We start from the raw sequence: 6904 nt of genomic DNA, 5'->3' as shown, positions 1-6904 counted from the left end.
TTGGAGGTGTTGGGACTGCAGGCCCAAAAACCTCTCTTTGGCAAAGCGAGCGTAACTCAGCCTCAATTGCTGCTTTCCATTTATCCCAGTCCGAGCGCTTCCAGCACTCTATCATGGACTTTGGTTCTAGATCCGGATCCATTGAGTCAGCAATTTTTGAGGCAAAATATATGTCGACAATAGTGGTCTTTCTATGATATGACTCTCCTGATTCCACATAGTTAGTGGCGATCTCTTCGTGATCGTCCTCCCACTCATCGTGATTTCCCATAACGATTGAGTTGGGGCGTTCCAATCTTCCAATGCGATGATGTGCATGCGACGCATTGGGATTTCCATCTTCAGGATGGTGTCCTTCAGGGACTTCCTCAACTTCAGGTTGAGTTGCCACTTCTGGGGCATTCTTGACTTCAGGTCGAGCCTCTTCAACTGATTCCTCGAGTGGTGCAAATGTCTCAGACCGTCGCCTCTGCGGACATCTCCGCGGGACCTTGTCCTGAGCACCCGGAGGTCTCCCCCTCTTCCTAGGATTAGGGGGGCTATAGAGTTGGTAGCCTTCAGGGGTACCTGAACTCTCTCCGGCGCATTTACTGCTGAAAGGTCCAAATGGCTAGAGGGGGGTGAATAGCCTATTTAAATTTTCTACAAACTTCAACTAGACAAGTTGATTAGTAAAACAAAAGGCAAAGCTAATCTAGCACTAGCACAACTAAGCTATGCAAGCCACCTAAACAAGTCTAGCAAGAAGGCTAAACACTAAAACACAACAACTAGAGAAGGCTACACAAGCTAAACCAACAAGGTAGGCAAGTAAGTAAAGAGAGGAAAGTGATTGTTATATCGACGTTGTAGAGAAGAGATATATCCAATCAATCACGTACATAATCACAAGAGAGACCTCGGCAAGAGATGACACAAGATTTTTTACCGAGGTTCACTTGCTTCCCGGCAAGCTACTCCTCATTGTGGCGATACACCCACTTGATGGATCACGAGCTAATTGGCAATCCAAAGCCAAACCCTTAGCGGGTGCCGCACATCCACTCACAAGATGGGGATCCTCCAAGCCACGAGCAATCCACTAGAGTAGCCAATTGCGATCTCCCGCGGGGAAGGCTCAAGAACCCCTCACAAATCACTTGGTGAGGCTCGAAACAATCTTCAATCACGAGCTCAACACCACCGCTGCTCCAAGCCGTCTAGGGCGTCGGGAAACACCTAAGAGTAACAAGAAATCCGCAGCAAACTCAAGAATCAAGTGCCACTAAATGCAACTCTCAAAGCAATGCACTTGAATCTCACTCAATCTCACTAGAATTAGCAATTAAGCAAGGAGATGAGTGGAGGGAGTGTTCTCTAGCTCAAAGTATGTCTCAAGTAATCAAAAGTGCAAGAGCGAGACTCCCAAAGCCGGTCACCTTCTATTTATAAGCCCCTCAAAGAAACTAGCCGTTGGCTGTTTTCACTGGGCTAAAAACGGGGGCACCGGACGCTACTAAGTGAGCACCGGACGCTCGACTCCCTGCGTCCGGTGCACTGGAGTTGGCCACGTGTCCGTCCTAAATCTCGCGTGTTAGATCCTAACGGTCACCTGCGGATCACCGGACGCTCTGCAAGTGCACACCGGACGCGTCCGGTGCACACCGGACTCATGCGCAGAGAGTTCCGCAAATCTGCGGGTCACCGGAGGCTAAGCACTGGTAGCGTCCGGTGCTCACTGGACCCATGCGCAGAGAGGGTCGCAAAACGCCCGCACACCGGACGCTAACCACCGGACGCTCTCAGAGTGCGTCCGGTGCTCAACCCTAGCAGGGTAAAGCACACCGGACTCTGAGGCCAGCGTCCGGTGCCTCTGCACTCAGCGTCCGGTGAGTGTTTCTCAGAGAGAATACACTCCCGCGACTTCTCCAAAATTCCCACCGGCGCAATAGAAAATATACCCAAACCCCTCTCAACCCTAGGAACTCCACCTCCTTTGCAAATGTGCTAACACCAACAAGTGTCCACCACCAAAGTGCATGTGTGTTAGCTTTTCACAAGCATTTTCCCAAAGGAGTTAAGTTAGCACTTTACTAGATCCTAATGCATATGCTCAAGATGTAGACCTAGTAGCACTTGATTCGAGAGACAACCGTGATTTCCCCTCTTGATAGTCGGCTATCTATCCTAAACCCGGTCAATCACTTCTCTACTCATCTTAGACCGGCAAAAGTAAAACCCTATGTTTATACCTTTGCCTTGATCACTTTGCTCCTCGTCTATCACCATGATCTTTACTTCATGCTTCATCCCTTTTGTGATCATGTGGCCACCTTTCCATGCCACCAAGCACCTTCATCACAAGTGTTGCTATGCCTAACTCAAATCCTAAACCCTTTTGGAGGCCGATATAACATGTTCTCTTTAAACTGCCTGGATCTTATAATGACATCAATGTTTCATACACTTGATTTTATATGTTATAGTTTATTGTGATGGATCGACACATTTTTATTAGCTACATAGGCCTTGTTTAGATCCAAAAAGTTTTTGGATTTAACACTATAGCACTTTCGTTTTTATTTGACAAATATTGTCCAATCATGGAGTAACTAGACTTAAAAGATTTTGCTCGTGATTTACAAGTAAACTGTGCAATTAGTTTTTATTTTTATCTATATTTAATGTTTCATGCATGTGCCACAAGATTTGATGTGATGGGAATTTTGAAAAGTTTTTTGATTTTTGGGATGAACTAAACAAGGCCATATTTATATTTCATCCAATTAAACAATAAAATACTCAAATGTAATCTGTGATGTTTTCCCTCGAGCAATGATTTTTTACACCGTTTATGCTTCTTTTATTCAATAGTACCATGCGGTAGTATCATGTCCATCACGCCACGGCGCCATCATGTCCTGCAGCAGGCGCCATCAACCATCATGTCCCATCACCATATATGACAAGCAACAGCAAGATAGGACCCAAGGAGTAGGATGCGCGCGCGTATACGCGCGTAGAGGCCTTGAATGACAACTTGCTAAAAATACCAACCTCATTTGACAAACTGTTGGAGAACAAATTTTCTTGTTTTGCTAAATTTCAAAGATGGCAATCTTATTTGGCAAACTGTTGGAGATGTTCTAACTGCAAGGGGGATGTATCATGGTATGCAGTTGGCCTGAGTTGGATCAGTGCTGGAGCATGCAACACCGCATGGCCCCAACAACTTGTTGGCAGCTTACAATTCTACAGCAACGGCCTGGCAATCCACTTGATCCTCTTGATCAAGGACTTAGCTAGACCATTTTGTGTGTGGACATGTGGTACTGAATGCTCTACCTTAATGCCCAGGGCTAAGCAATAATCATCAAAAGCTTTCGACCTGAACTCACCAGCATTATCCATCCGAATGGACTGGATGCGGTTATCAGGGAAACTTGCTTTTAGCCTGATTATCTGGGAAATGAGCTTTGAGAAAGCATGGTTTCTAGTGGACAACAGGTCCACATGGCTCCATCTAGTAGATGCATCAATCAGTACCATAAAGTACCTAAATGGGCCCAACAGGAGCTGGATAGGTCCACATATGTCACCTTGTATCCTTTGCAGGAACACAGGTGACTCATCCCTAATCTTCAGGAGGGATGGTCTAGTGATCAACTTCCCTTTTGCACATGTGGTGCAAATAAAATCTTCAGGATTTGGGAAGCCTCTGACATCATGGCCAGCAGAATTGTTGATGATTCTTCTCATCATTCCCAACCCAGGATGACCTAAGCGGTCATGCCATATTCGAAACGATTCTGTGTTTCTGAATATGGTCTTTATCGCAACATACTCATCTATGGGCTTTATGTACGTGTAGTACAAACCCGTTGGAGATGAAGGGAACCTTTCCACCACTCGCTTTTGGTACCCTTTGAATTTAGTGATCAGCAGGTATTCAGCACCTTGCTCGATCTCGGTTTCTATATGAAAACCATTCGCACGAACATCTTTGAAGCTCAGAAGCATGCACTTTGAGTCGGGATACAATAGTGCATCCTTTACAAAGATTTGAGTACCCATAGGGAGAACTAGTGTGGCACTTCCGGTGCCCACAATATGAGCATTGCTTCCGACAATGGTCATGATATTTCCACTTTTCTTTGTTAATGTTTGGAAATATCTAGTATCCCTTAGTATCGTATTGGTGGTACCACTGTCTACAAGATAGAGTTCCGCTTCCGCCATCGGGTCCCCACAGACTCTGTTAAATACCATAAAATAAAAATAGAATTGAACATAAAGCATGCATTGTCATAAAGACAACATTACATAATTCCTGGGAAATATTACAACAGTTTGGACCATCTACTAAATTGAAAATGCTCTTCAGGACCATACATGACCAAACTAGTACATGTGGGCATCGCTAACATGACTCCTTGGAGATTACTGTAGGTCTCCAAATATATCAAAGTCATCAAGAAGGTTGTCCTCACTCTCGTCTATTCGGACGCCTTCACTTGCACCGACGACCCCGTCATCGTGCTTCTTAGGCCAAGCTTTGGGCTCAGTGAGGAAGTGGGACTCATGTTGAACTTTACTCTTCTTTTTGCTCTGCTGGTAAAGGTCAACGAGGTGTTTGGGGGTGCGGCAATTACGGGACCAATGCCCCTTTGCTCCACATCTATAGCAATCGCCTTGCTCTTCCCACTATGGTCACCTCTTTCCTTCTTGGGGTCGAACCTACCCTTGGGATTTCCCTTTCCTTTGACCTTGAACATGGCACCCTTCTTCCCCTTCCACTTTCCCTTTCCACGGCTCCTTTTGCGGTTGCGAGAACTCTCAGCAACATTAGCATGTGCTTCAGGCACAACTATGGAACCAGTAGGGCGGGCAGAATGATTGTTCATGAGAACCTCATTCTGTTGCTCGGCAACAGATAGTACTTCACTCAACTCAGAGTACTTGGTGTACTTTGAGTTTCTATACTGCTGTTGGAGTACAATGTTGCCAGGGTGGAAGGTGGACAAGGTCTTCTCGATCATATCAGCGTCAGTGATCTTCTAGCCACATAGACGTAGTTTGGTCACAATCCTGTGCAAGGAAGAGTTGTACGCAGCCACAGACTTGAAGTCTTGGAAGCGTAGATTGATCCAGTCTTGTTGTGCTCTAGGGAGCACAATAGTCAGCTGCTGGCTGAAGCGGTCCTTCAGGGACTGCCATAAGACTAGTGGATCCTTCTCCGTCATGTACTCGCACTTCAAGTCAGGAAGAAGGTGGTGTCGCAGGTAATGCAACGCCTTTGTCCTGTCCTGCTTTGTGCGCTCATCCTTGCCAGCTTCAGGCTAGACAATGGTATGATCGAGGCCCATGCCATCGAGTCTGATCTCGATGTCGGTCGCCCAAGTGAGGTAGTTGTTGCCATCCACGGCGAGCATCTCGAAATCCCTCTTTGCGATGTCCGACATGCCTGCACAATTAATGCGCAGGATTAGTAGATGTCGATGCGTAATCTTCAGGATTACGACTTAATATAGTCTTCAGGACTATATAATTTCCTAGGTGTAATCTTCAAGATTACTTTACAATTAAATATAAAGTATCGCAATAGAGTAAATATATGGAATTAAATGCAATAAATAATTACAGAAAATAAATAATGGCAATAAGAAAAAATAAATAAATAAATATGGCGGACTTCGGACCGCACATAATTGACGGATTTCGGGCCGTGTATTTATACATACGACTTTTGGTCGATGTTATAAATTACTGGACTGACCATTGATTATTTGTGCAGCGGCTTCAGGCGCTAGCATCCAGGCAGCAGGTCAGGACATCTGCATGCCATAATGGCTCAACCGTCTTTGTCTCTTGGTGAAAGAAAAGGAAAAAAATTATCATCTTATCAGTGCATACATGCCAGTGGCTGCTGCCCCATTCACGTGGCTTCTGGGGCCTCTTGCTAGCTCTAAATGAGCCGCATGCACCTGCTACTTGACCAAGGCCTTGTTTAGTTCCGAAAAGTGAAAAATTTTCGGTACTGTAGTAATTTCGTTTATTTGTGACAAATATTATCCAATCATAGACTAACTAGGACCAAAAGATTCGTCTCGCGATTTACAGGTAAACTGTGCAATTAGTTTTTATTTTCGTCTATATTTAATGTTTCATGCATGTGTTGAAAGATTCGATGTGACGGGAAATCTTGAAAATTTTTTGGTTTTCGGGTTGAACTAAACAAGGCCCAACTCAATTCTATCCTTTCCCCTATCTCATCTTTATCTCTTCTTCCTACAGAGACAGAGAGAAAAGAGGGGTGGCGATGGGGCCTGGCGGCCGGTGCTGCCCTTGGCCATGGTGCGCAGCAGCTTGACCGGCCTGCGGCCAGCCCTAGCGCGCGCCGGCGCCGGCGCCGGCTCCCGCGGCCAGTGACGCTGCCTCTCCGGCGGCAGGTGCGAGCAGCCTGGCTCACCCACGGCCCGGGACCGACTGGCGCGGCGCGTAGCCTGCCGCCCGCCTGCTGGCACGGTGCGTGGCCTAGCCTGCCCGCGGCCGGCCATGGCGTCTGGCCCGCAGCCCCGGCGGCGCCAAGCTCGTGGCGCTGTGTGCGGCTCACGGCTCTGGTGGTGCGGCGCCTACGGCGCAGCTGGCCCAGGTGCATGGCCTCGGGTGGCAGTGGCCAGCGCGGCTATGGCACGCGACCTGTGTTCGGCCGCGGCTACGGCGTTCACGCCCCTGCAGGGGGCAGGCCCGGTGGATTCGCACGCACGTCTTCAGGACGGCGGCGGTTTGTGCTGCTCATCTTCAGGATGACAGCGATTTTATTTCCGTGCTCGTGTTTTTTTATGAGCAAGAGAGTACTGAGTGAGTAACAAAAGAATCGATTTCTCACCTTCTTACCCTTAGCTCGGTAGAACTCATGCTGATC

This window comes from Sorghum bicolor, chromosome 3 (genome assembly GCF_000003195.3).
Source record: "Sorghum bicolor cultivar BTx623 chromosome 3, Sorghum_bicolor_NCBIv3, whole genome shotgun sequence".
Classification (NCBI taxonomy): Eukaryota; Viridiplantae; Streptophyta; class Magnoliopsida; order Poales; family Poaceae; genus Sorghum; species Sorghum bicolor.
Note: the sequence above shows the minus strand (reverse complement) of the source record.